The following is a 13,390-nucleotide window of genomic DNA, read 5'->3' on the forward strand; positions in this document are numbered from 1 at the left end:
GTTTCAAGAATGCTCTTTCAATTTCAGTTCTTTGTTGGGAACCAGTACAGCAAAAATATGCTTGAAGAAATAGTCTTTAATCACTAACAAGTACTTAATGTTCAAAGATGTTTCTAACAAGAGCCCTTCTAGATCAGCTTGGACACATTCCCATGGTTTTGCTGTGAACAGCATTTACAATGTAGCACTATGCACACTGTCATAGGGTGCCTTATGTTCCTGGCAGCAGAAGCAGGAAGAAACCGATTACCAACATCTTCTTAGAAATTATATGCATTTAGTGTTTTTAATTTTTTCTCATTTCCCAAATGATTTACTATAGGACTGCTATGCAATAACAATAATAATGTTCTATCTATCTATTTATTTATTTATCTATTTATTTGGTTGGTTGGTTTGGGACCTTGTGCTGGATCCTGAACATTACAATAAAACACACTCTGTGCTATTAGGAGCATAGCATCTAATTTAAAGTAAGATGTAATTTTTCCAGTGCTACAACAGTAGCAGACTCCTTGAAGCTTATTATTCCACAGCTAAGGCTTTCAAAACCAGCTAACAGTGCACTTAGCCAATTTAAATATGTGTTCCTATCACCATTGCCCTTGTCCTCATTCTCCCATTCCCTCCATTTTAAAAAGACACTATTAAGGAATTCTGTTTTGTCCCTCTCAAAGGCTAGAATATGCATTACAGAAACTCCTTTTTTATGGGCTGAAATAACTCCTTGTTTCTGGAAAACACCTTTAGATTTTACAGTAAAATTCACAACCACAAAGGAAATAAATGAGGTCCACAGAAGACTGTTAAATCTCCAAGCCTTTTTTTATGACAATATGGCCTAATAGTGGTTTCCACACTTTATTGGTTCATGTACCATTTTATTTAAAAAGTGTTGTGAAGTGAAATGATGGGATATCAAGCTCCTGTACTACAGTTTGGGAAACCCTAAGAACTTGCTTCAGCGCAAGCAAAATGATACTTACTACTAGCCAGTTCAAAGCCTTTTTTCCTGAACATTGTAATAATCCTTTCCAAACACACCATTGCTCTGGCCAGTCTTTATGGATGCAAATTAAATCATCCAGGTTAGCAATCTTATCCTCTACTGGCAACATTTAAGTAAGGGCATTCAGTGCTTTGGAAGGTAAAGAGTGCATTGTTGAATCCATATGGGATACCTCGGTTCTATATCACCCAGTGATTCTCAGCACAGCACAGTAGGGCAGTTTTACAGTCTGTAGCGGGGCGGTTACCCTGCTGCTGGGATAAAAGGAGTGAGAGCAGCTGAAGGAGGCTGGCTAATGTGGCCAGCTCAATCAGGGCACAGCTGGCCCTGATAAGAGGGGCTGTGAGTAAGGAGCCATGAGAGTCTAACGCCAGCCCTGGAGTGAGAAGGACCTAGCTGCCAGGGAGAGACAGGGTACCTTTGACAGAGCAGTTCGGAGGAAGGGGCAGGCTGAGCTGAGAAGCTCAGGCCTGGCTACCTCCCAGGCTGAGGCCTGGCAGGAAGGCCTAAGGAGGTACTGGGACTTCAGGGAGACAGCTGGGCTAGAAAGGCAGCAGGTCTAACCCCCTTGCCAATGATGAGTGACCATTACAGACTGCAGTTTGCCCCAGAGAAAGGGGGCTAGATGATGACTGGCAGTAGCCACTGAAGCAAGGTGGGCATAGGGGGAGGGTTCCCCTGGCAAGGGAGACCCAGAATGTGGGGGTGCTGCCAAAGTAAGGAGCACTGGGGTCTGGGAGGGACACAGAGCCAGAAGTGGTGGAAGTTGACGAGGAAGCAGGTACCAGTAAGGGGATACTGGCCAGCAGAAGGTGCTCTGATGCTGGACTGAGCTAATTCCAAGACCGACCAACAGGAGACACCGCACCAGTGAGTTGGCAGCTTGCTACATAGTCCCTTTGCAACAGAGGGACAGGGGTTAGGATCTTACTGGATTGTATTCAGTCTCCAAGAAAATTCTTGAAAATTACCTCAGAACACTTAGCCCAAGAGAAAAGATCTGTAGAGATTACTAACCTTTGAAGAAATTTCTTTCTTAATATAAATCAAAGTAGTACTTAATAACCTGCAACAGTGGTTTTCAACCTTTTTTCATTTGCAGACCCCTAAAAAATGTCAAATGGTGGTACGGACCCCTTTGGAAATCTTGGAAGTAATCTACGGACCCTGAGGTGTCTGTGGGCTGTTGAAAATCACTGACTTATAAGAAATCCGTTCAAACCACTAATTAAAATGTTTGTTAATCCTCCTTTAATAGACATGTTCATCACAGGAATGACATAATTTCACTGAGTGTGTTTAATAGACTATATATAATGAACTTGCTGTTAAATTTTTATTGCAGAAATATTACAGAAGCAACTTTGGAACCAGAGTGAAATTAAGAATTTGAGCCTTCCTTAATTGAATTACTTAAATAAAATAAAAACTGCAATGGAAAATTGATTATTTATTAATAGTTAAAGGCTGGTTTCCACAAATCAAGATGGAGAAACAGGCCTGTGAGGCTTAACATGTAAAATAGATGTATGCAGTAGGGATCTCGTCTGGAAAAAAAAATAACAAGCTCTTACATGTCTGTTAATACTTAATTATGTGTCATCATGACTACATAACTTTGAGACTCTAAATTGTTACTTTATGACACACACCTGGCATAACTTGTAAAATGCATGGCTCCATGTTTAAACTGTTAAACCTCTATTTAGTAAATCTCTTTTTCCTCAATTACATATACTTATCCTGACTGGAAGTTGGGAAAGTGAGGCATAAATTTTTTAACAAGTTGTGTTGGGAGTTGGTTTTTTTTCTCTTTTCCTGTTAACAGAAAATCCATGTCAGCACACACCTTCTTGAAGTCTAGCCATTTTGTCTGATTTCTTGATGTTTGGATCTATTGTATATTCACAGAAACTGTCTGTCTTCTCAGTTGCATAGTTTTACAACAGTGGAGTTACTCCTGATTTACAACGGTGATAGTGGGCAGAGAATGAGAACCTAAAGTGCATAGGTCTTGACAGGACCAGCGCTAGGGGTTTGAGCGCCCTAGGTGCACGGCAATTTCGCCTCCCTGCGCGCTGGTCCCGCGGCTCCGGTCGAGCTGCTGCAGTGGTGCCTGCGGAGGGTCCGGTGCTCCGCAGCTCCGGTGAAGCTGCCTCAGTCATGCCTGTGGGCGGTCCACAGGAGCCGCGCGAGAAGCCAACCGTCCGCAGGCACGACTGCAGCAGCTCCACCGGAGCCGCCTGCCACCCCCTCCAGCAAAATGACACCCACCAATTATTCTGGCGACCTAGGCGATTGCCTAGGCTGCCTAAATGGTAACGCCGGCCCTGGGTCTTGAGTAGTAGTGTACTTGAGAGGTATGTTCCCAAAAGCTCTGCTTATTAACAGAAATGGTCAGATTCTGATCTGACTTACAACAATGAAAAAAATCAGCAGTAACTCTACTGAAGTCATGAAGTTATACCAGTTTTTAAAAAGGTTTAAGTCAGAGCAGTATCTAGCTCAAAATATTTAAGAAATTATTGGTTGCACACTTTGGATCTGATTCTCCACTCCATCACACTAGATTTACAATAGTGTAACTCCATTTACTTCATTTTAAGTAACATTTTCTCTGCCTTTTTCTCTCTGTTCCACAGTTCTGTTAGCAGCTAGTGCTTGGATGTAAATCATCATTCAAATCATAATTGGAGTCCAATCATAACTGGAGTCCAATTCTTAGATCTGTTTTTATTAATTTAAAATCTGCCAGGTATAAAACCCATACAAAGGTTACTACTGTAATTGGCAAGCAAAGCAGCATACTTGATGCATAAAAAGATCCTATGCAATAAGTAAATATTTTAATTTAAATCATATTACCTGGCCCTATGACAGCTAAATTGCTACTCAATTTTATGTATAATAGATTCACCAAGAAAAATATTACCAAAACACTTCTGCATTTCCATGTAGCATGAACTTAGTAATGTACAAACAATTTTTATCTAACAACCACAGCCTGTGTAGGATTTGGTACATTGAAAAATGTAGTTCTTCATATTCAGGTTAATTTTGAATATTTTCATAAATCTGTTCCCTTATGGAAAAAGAAATGACACAAACTCAGTGATTTTTTTGTCTCTGTATTTGTTAAGAAGAACACTAACAATGTCCCTCTGAGGATATTTGTGTAGGTTCTACTGCAGATTGTTAAAACAGTGGTGAGCAAGTGTTTGAATAAGATCAAGGAAGACAAAGCAGTAGGTAGCAATATGTTTCACACGAAGTTGATAAATGCAATTAGGGATCAAACAGATGAACAATTACTTTGAGGAAGTCTTTGATACTGAAGAAGTACAACATCAGGTGATTAGAAAACAGAGAATATATTATCATCTCATTGTAGCACCTCAGAAATACAGTCTGGGTCAACGACTCATCCTACTAGGCATTATACATAGGCACAGTAATAGACATTCCATGCCCCAAAGTACTTACGGTCTAAGTAGACAAATAGAAAAAAGGAAGCACTTGCCCACATTGAAGAATGATGAAACTGCACTACCCCTGCAAAGACTCTGGGAGACATGGTTAGAGGAGCTAAGGTTAAGCATCTTCTGGCACTGCTGATAGTGATATGAGTGTGAACCTGGCCTGGAGATGGCTGAGAAATGTCCCTCTGGGAGAGAGATGGGACAATGGAGACCCAATACTAATCCTTTGATTAAAATACAGGGGTTCATAGGTGCAAAAAAAAAACAACTAGGAGTTTGCAAGAGCCTTAGGGTATGTCTACACAGTGAAGAAAAATCTGCAGATGGCTTGTGTGGGGCTGTTTTACTGCTGTGTAAAATTCCAGGCTTGGGCTGCAGTCAAACTCTGGGACACTCTCATCTCACAAGGCCCTGGAGCCCAGGCTCCCTCCCTACCCCAGAAGTCTACACAGCAGTGAAACAGCCCCACAGCCTGAGCCCCGCAAGCTTGAGTCAGCTGGCACAGGCCAGCCCTGCCTAGTTGCTGTGTAGACATATTTTGAGAATCGCTACAAATTATGACAATATTAGGGAATTTATGCTACTAATTGCCACAATTTCTTATGTAATTGATTTTCTCAAAGAAAAATATTCCCAAAGCAGTTCTGCTGCTTTTGTAAGATGTTGAGCACCTCAGGTGAGTTGCTCACTGCCTGGACCTCCCATTGACTTCAATAAAGCTCCACTTTAACCAGGATCAAGGCCCACAGGATGTGTTTTTGTTTGTTTTTCCGCTCATAATCCTCAAAAGCTGAAGCTTTTGTAGAAAAGTATTAACCTGAACTTGATAACTTAACCTCTGACTTTGTCTATCAGAACTTAAAGGAAAAAGGAATGGGGTGATAAAACCTGTGCTGATTAGCTGAACAATTCAAACTTCGTTATTGTTTCCATTATATCGCTAATGGTTTCTTGTGAACAGACTTGATTTTTTCTCTGTTTGTGTTACAGCCAATTTGCAGTATGAGATTGGTATTGTTTATTGAATGCTACACCCTGCTGCAAAGTTAAAAGCCTGGCATGCCTGTAACAATTTAATTAAGCTACTTTGAACACAAGGATGTATGGATGCTGCAAATGAGATTTAGCAAGTATTAGTAACATAGAGAATGGTCAAACGAATGTTCCTGTTCAATGAAGCTGCCTTGTTCTCCTTGTGGTGGTTGAGTATATGTGTGGCCTGAGTCCTGCTAACAGTTATTTTTATATATGTGAGTACTCCAAATAAAGTCAATGGCACAACCCACATGTGTAAAATTAAGCATGGGCAAAAATGTTTTCAGGATCGGGGCCTATTGAGCTACCTAGTTAGAATTTTATGCCATTGACCCACCTGACTATGCCCTCCTGAAGCATGTATCTTCAATGGCTCAGGAGCAATAGAAAGATTTTTCTGTGCTAAAGAAATAACTGAAAGTTCTTTCCAGTGATGGAGTAAACTTGATGTAAAGTTATTCCTTTTTCTTTTTCTCAAAATCTTTTTATCCTAAGTGCCATACTCAATTTCTCTACTTTTCTTGTTAAGATTTTTTGTGGACAACTCTGTCCAATGTCCTGTTTTACCATTTGCGTTTTCCCTTGGCTGCTAATAATATACACTATTTGATGCAGTTGCAGGCCATAAGTCACCTGCCTAACCTTTTGAGGTGCTGTACACCTGCTAGAAAGTGAAGAGTGCCTTCAGCAGTCATTGATTTCACTCAGAGTTACAGGAACTCAACACCTTCCCCAAGTGCAGGTAGGGCTGTTCATTAGGGGCTAGGGAGACTAATAATATCAGAACTGTCAGCTACTCTACAGCTACTGTGAAGTGTGGCTGATGTACTGCTGTGGGCGGTACCACCAGCTGTCAGGAAGAGACCTTTGGGACATGTTTACAGAGCATCTAGAAGCAAGCATCCCAACCTAGTTCACAGACTTGTGCTCGCAGGGCTCACGTTAGCATTCTAAAAATAGCTGTGTTGGCATTGTGGCTGGGGCTGAAGCTCAGACTCTGAAGCTTAGAGGAGAGGATGGGCTTGAGAGCTCAACCTGCAACATCAAAGCACCAGCTACGCAGCTATTTTTGGAATGCTAGCGTGAGCCCTGCTAGCATGAGTTTGTGGACCCAGGCTAGAAGGCTCACTCCCAGGTGCAGTGTAGACATGTCCTTGGTGGAGCTGAAGCTGCTCCAGCTTCTGGAGGCTGCTGTACATCTAGTTGTCAGCAGGATGTCTTGGCCCTGGAGCACGGGGGGGAGGAGGCACAGGGTAGGACATACAGGCTTTTGTGAGCCTGTTATGCATTGTCCCTACAATGGCAGAATAGAGGGTACCTGGCAGCCATAATCCTTCTCTGCTGCTTCTGCTCTTTCTTCTCCACATCCAGTAACAAAGAGTGTGTGTGGGGTTGTGACAGAATGCACCCCATATTCACACCCTGCACGCTGCTGAAATAATCTTTGTGCAAAATATGCCTTGTGAGGTAAAATTTAAAAGCTAATAACTCACTGGCCAATCTTATCAGGGTGAACTATATGTAGCAACATCGTAGGTGAAGATATAAAATTCCCCTTATGATGTTATTAGCATATGTTCAAAACCCCACAGCTCATCTGAGGGGAGGGGTCCTAAACGTTTGGTCAGTAATGCTGTTGGGAACATGTAGGTAAGAGCTATGCCTTGAATTAAATTTAGTTTGTCAAGTTTAACATTAGAAAGCATTTTATCTTTATTTATCTTGTAACTATTTCTGACTGTATTGCCTATGCTTATTCTCACTTAAAATCTATCTCTTTGTAGTACATAAATTTGTTTTATCTAATCCATTGGGTTTAAATTAAAGAGTCTGGGTAACCCCATTTAAGATGGTAAACTTTCGTGTATTAGTCCGTTAAAGGAATAACAGACTATATATTTTGACTGGCCGGGACAGGGCTGGGCAGAACAGGACATACATTTCTGGAGGAAAATCTGGGATGAGGGTGTGTTGGGGTCACCCTGCAGTGTAATCAAGGCCGGCGAGAGCCAGCGTGTGACTGTCAGGCTACAGCTACACAAACACATCAGGGAGTGAGCTGCATTCTGGCAAGCTGTTTGTAAGGGGTCCAGGTTGGGAGCTAGAACAGTAAGGCATTGCAAGGCACCCCAGGTTGCAGGGCAAGGGTGACAGCCCCCCACTGATCTGCATTGCACCCCAATATGTCACAGGGAGGTTCTAAACCTGGGGTCTGTTTTATAAATATGAGTAGTTGTGGAGGAGTATTTTGTGCCTTGAGGAGTCAGGTGGGAGAGGATCCAAAGCATGGTTCTGAGCTATGCTAAGATTGAGGAGGAAGGAGAGGGATTCTCATTCTAGCTGCATGTGGTATGTGGGAGAGTGTTTCTGAGCAGAAGGGGGTTAGGTTGGACAGAGTTTGAGTGAGGGTTGGTAAATTTCTGCACTGGGAAGGGGATGGGTGTGGTCATCAGGTTTCAGTACAGAGTGGAATGGAGAGAATTGGTTAATGAATGTGTAGATTAATTAGTGGTGGCTATGTGTATTAGGGAGATGGTAGGGAGAGCTAGACTGAAAGTTAGGACTAATCAAAAAAGTGAAGTGGTGATAGAGACACATACTGTCTTCTTTCACCCAGCGCTTTACTGTATAGGGTTTCAGTTTTTCATTTAGCAAATTTGATCTGCCTGCAGGGCAGGCAGGGCCGGTTCTAGGCATCAGCATCCAAGCATGTGCTTGGGGTGGCCCTTTTCAAGGGGTGGCATTCCGGCCTTTTTTTTTTTTTTTTTTTGCTTGAGGCTGCAAAAAACCTGGAGTCAGCCCTGAGGGCAGGGTAGGAAGGAGGGAGAAAGGGAAAGGGAGCAGGCATGGGCTTGCTACTTGCAACTCTACCAGTTATTTTAGACACCCACTGTCACTGCTGGAAGGGCTCAGCTCCTCACTGGTTAGGATCACAGCCTTGGAGTTTCTTAACAAAACTGTCTTTCAGCTATAACATTCCAAGAAAACTAAAACAGAATGATGTTTGCCATGTGAAACACCACTCATTTTTCAAATTGCCTTATTTCACATTAACTTTGATTACTCACAAACTTTCCGAATGAATTAACTTCTAGCAAAGCACAACACATATGACATTTCAGACTGGTTGATTTGGTTTGGGTTTGGTGGACTTACATGGGTGGTGGGGAGGCGAGGTCAGAATCAGATTTGCAACGGAAAGCTAGTCACAACCTTAGCTATGAAGAAACTACCATCTTTCCATAATGTCCTGGTTTATTTCTGTGTAAACCTCAATGTCATAAATTAATAAGTCCTCATTAATGTTGCTGAAAGTGATGATAATCTTGTGCTGACATCACTGAAACTTATAATCAGGAGCTGTTAAAAAGTTGATTTTTCACCTGCAAAAGTTAAAAAATCTGAAAATATCAAAGATCACAAGGTTAAAGTTAAAAAGTATATATTAGAAATAACAACTGGCCCCAAAATGAAAATAAATGAAATCATGCCTAGGTCTCTGCTGCCATTTCTAAACCACATGCACTCTGCTCTCATAGCTTATGATTCCAATTGAGCTGTTCCAGTGAAATTAAGTCTTATATTCATTATGGAGCCATCAGTTGGCCTCTGTATAATTTGTATCAAATTTTAAAGGTAATAGATGTTTTCACAATTACCTGTTTACTGAAGTTGAAGGTGTATTTAACTACACTTGTGCTATTTTTACTTACTGTAAATCTAAGGCATGGCACTTACTTCATAATAACATGATTGCCCATGTATGGGTTTTCAAACACAAATACAGTTTGAATGCTGAGATTTATGCTAGTCTTCTTTGCTGCACAATACTCTATTTTATGAGTTCCAATTGAGCCTGCTGCACCCTTCCCCAGAGATTTAAAATAAGAACTTTAAAAATGGGGAGAAATAAGCTTTATACAAAATGTATCTGTAGTGCTTTTGTCTTTTTTTTCTTTTGCAATTGAAAAAAAATTTTGCAAAATCACATGGCAAATGAAAATGAGATAGTGTGGTCTATTGCACATACTGATTTTCTTTCCCTCTCCCACAATTTTGACTTTTTTTAAAAAACTTTAATTTGACCATATGTGTCCTTCAATGGTTGAAATGCAAGAACCATTATCCAAATAACACTAAAATGAGAAGTATTCCCATATACATTAGGATTAGTATTGTTTACAAAGTACATTTTCCTATGCAGTTTCATCCCTTTTTGTAGGTTGCTTCTGATTGTTTAACCAGAGCTGTGGGCTTTACCATCCCCGTATGTGGGCCTCATCCAGAGAATGCTCCATCTGCATGGAACTCTGATTGTTTTCAATGGAAGCTCAGGACTGGAGAGTTTACATGTCTGAGCAATAAATAGCTTGGTTCTGCAAAGTACTGAGCACTCATGAATGATGCTGCCTGACTTCAACTACCAGTGGAAGATGAGGACACTCAGCACTTTGCAGGAGTGAACAGCACTTTGATCCATAGGTTTGTGCGAAGTTTCTGAAACCTCATCAAAAGCCATTGTAACTAGGGAGTCGTACATTCTGTTGCTCCTGTAGCCAAATTCATTGCATGTACCAAGGGCTCCTTGCATCCTTCCATCGCCACACAAGCTTCTTGTGTGCCATTCTCCCATCCCCCACTACTGAAGTCGATGGAGCTATGGCAGCTTACACAAGCTGAGAATCTGCTCCAGGCTCTCGTCAAATTCTTCTAAGAACCATAAAACAAATTAATCCCAGAGCAAGCAAAAATCACTTTTTCATACTGAAATATATTACACAGGATTTTTTTAACTTAAACCAAAAAAGGGGACAGAGAAAATAACTTATTTGATGACCCCATAAATATTACTTATATGAGGCCAGATCCTTCAATGGCCAGAAATAAGGGATGGTGAGAAGATGCTCACATATGCATGGGAATTATACAGCCTCCCAGAGCAAGTGGAAGCCCCTCTCTTCACTCACTCCATGCTGGCTGCCTCAGGTGCAAGGCTAAAATAAAGTGGAACAGGCAGAGCACAGCTCTGGTCCCTCTGCTAAAGGCAGGGGGAAGCTTGCCCTCCTCTTCTGGGCTCAGTTAAATAGTATTCACTCCCCTTCCTCCTTGGCTGGTGTGGCAAGAGAGCCCCCTCTCTCCTGTTTCAATTGACATTAACCACAGCTCAGGTGTGTATGTACATTTACAAAGATGCCGGAGTAAAGTGCTCTGAACAAAATGGCTACTGCATACCAGAGTTTTGGCTCTAGAATGACATGTAAGGTGATCCACACATGGACAATACGCTGTCTTGCCACACCTTGCCCTCTTTCCCTCATATCCTGCTATAGTGCTCTTGAGGTGCATAAGGAGCAAAGCAAGTGTGTGCATGCCATACAGGAGACAGACAGACATTTCCACACCTGCAGTGACTCCTGATGTGATGTGCAAAACACCTTATGCTACTGCTTCTATTCCATGTAAGACAACGCAGGGTCTACAGAAATTATTTTATGTTGTGTTTCTTTAACTTTTTTCACAATTGACAAAATTCTTTAAAGAGACAAGACAGGTGAGGTAACATCTTTTATTGGACCAACTTCTGTTGGTGCAAGAGATGCTTCTGACTTCCACAGAGCTCTTCTTCAGGTCTGGTCCAATAAAAGATATTACCCCACCCACCTTGTCTCTCCAATATCTTGTGACCAACATGGCTACAACAATAGTGCATACAAAAAATGTTAAGACATACATAAATGTACACAAATATTGGACTGTGACAATATTCTTCTACTTTTCCTCAGGGCCTCCATGTCTCAGAGTTCAGATCTGGTAATGTATAATGCAATGCAGGTGTCATGGTATAATCCCCACTCTGAGCCTTAGCGTCCAAAAGATGGGGTACCAGTATGAATCCCCCTAAGCTTAATTACCAGCTTAAATCTTGTAGTGCTGCCACCACCCAGGACTTGCAGTGCCTGGTACACTCTGGTCCCCCCAAAACCTTCCCAGAGGAGCCCAAGACCCAGACCCCCTGGATCTTACACAAGGAAAGTAAACCCTTTCCCCCACCGTTGCCTCTCCCAGGCTTTCCCTCCCTGGGTTACCCTGGAAGATCACTGTGATTCAAACTCCTTGAATCTTAAAACAAAGGGAAATGCACCTTCCCCCCTCCTCTTTTCTCTTCCTGTCTCCCACCAATTTCCTGGTGAGTACAGACTTAATTCCCTTGAGCCTTAACGAGGGGAAAAAAATTAATCAGGTCTTAAAAAAGAAAAGCTTTTAATAAAAGAAAGAAAAAAGTAAAAGTTGTCTCTGTAATTAAGATGGTAAAGGTTACACTGCTCTACAGCCAAAATGCTTCTGAAATAAATGTAGTCCAACTTTACTAATTCTGGGTCACTGAGAACGAAAATGATGCTTAAAATTGTTGATTGGCTCTAGTTTTCAAGATATGCTATTGGGTCAGTATATACAACCCTTGACTTGGGAATGGCGGAGGAGAAGTGAGTTATAAAGGGAAGGGATCTCAATTTAAACCAGAAATGACTAAAATACATCTTTGACTTGATCTATGAATAAATCTATGACTGGGTTTGGACAGTACTTGCTTTTGAGGCAAAACAATGAATGATGCAATCTGAAGCTGGTATTGCGTCATACATTATATGAATTGCATCATGTTATTCCTAGAAGTCATGGATGATGCAATCTTAACGAAGCTTACATCACTCTGCTGAACAAATTGCCCTATATTAGCTCTAGAAATCATACAGTGACGTGCTCTCTTATTTGTCAGTGTTTGATTTTGTAAAGGGACACATTTCTGTTTAGCCAAAGTGAGCAGAGATGCCTCATACTCGTGTGAACAGTGCAGATAACTTCTGCTATGTTTGTGGTGAAGTGACTTTTGCATCACAAAAGCGCAATATAACCACTATGGTTAAGAAAGCCTATCACCTTTATTTTGGCTGCAAAATTGGACATCAGGACAAGAGGTGGGCCCCACACATATGCTGCAACACTTGTGCAACAAATCTTCACCAGTGGTTGAACAGTTAAAGGAAATCTATGCTTTTTGCAGTGCCAATGATTTGGAGAGAGCCAACAAATCATACCAGCAATTGTTACTTCTGCATGGTGCCTCCAATTGGGAAAAGTGTGTCAAAGAAGAAAAAGTGGACTGTGCATTATCCAAACATTCCATCAGCTATACGCCCAGTACCCCACGGAGAAAGACTGCCGGTTCCTGATGCACCAGAATCATTCTCACTTGAGTCAGACGAGGATGAAACTTCTGGTCCTGAACCATCAATGTCACAGGACCCACATTTTCTCCCATCCTCCTCCTCTGAAGCACACCTCATAACACAAGGTGAACTGAATGACCTTGTCAGGGATTTGGAACTACCCAAGAGTAAGGCAGAGCTGTTGGGCTCCAGACTACAGCAGTGGAATCTCCTGGCAGGCTATCAGGGCAAATGGAGCCCATCAATGCTTGCAGACTATTGCTGGACAGTGACAAGAGATGCTCCATTTAATGAATACAAGAGACAAGCCAAGAAGCGCTGAGTAGACACTGAATAGGACTAAACTATGTACATAAGAGTTTTTTGCCTTTTGTTTCATAATAAATTTTATTTCTGTAACCCTTTTGCTGATTTTTAAAGTGTTACATAAACAGGACAGGTGAAATATTATCATGTAAAGCAACCATAAACACATGAAAAGACCTAGGTTTACAATTTATTATTAAAACTCTACTATCTACACAATATACATAGACATAAAATGTAAAAACTTAAATATCTTAGAAACAGTAGCCAATCAGTTGTTTTAGTTGTCATATTTGAATTCAGCACATCAAAATACATAATAAATAGCACAT

Source organism: Gopherus flavomarginatus, chromosome 4 (genome assembly GCF_025201925.1).
Source record: "Gopherus flavomarginatus isolate rGopFla2 chromosome 4, rGopFla2.mat.asm, whole genome shotgun sequence".
Taxonomy (NCBI): domain Eukaryota; kingdom Metazoa; phylum Chordata; order Testudines; family Testudinidae; genus Gopherus; species Gopherus flavomarginatus.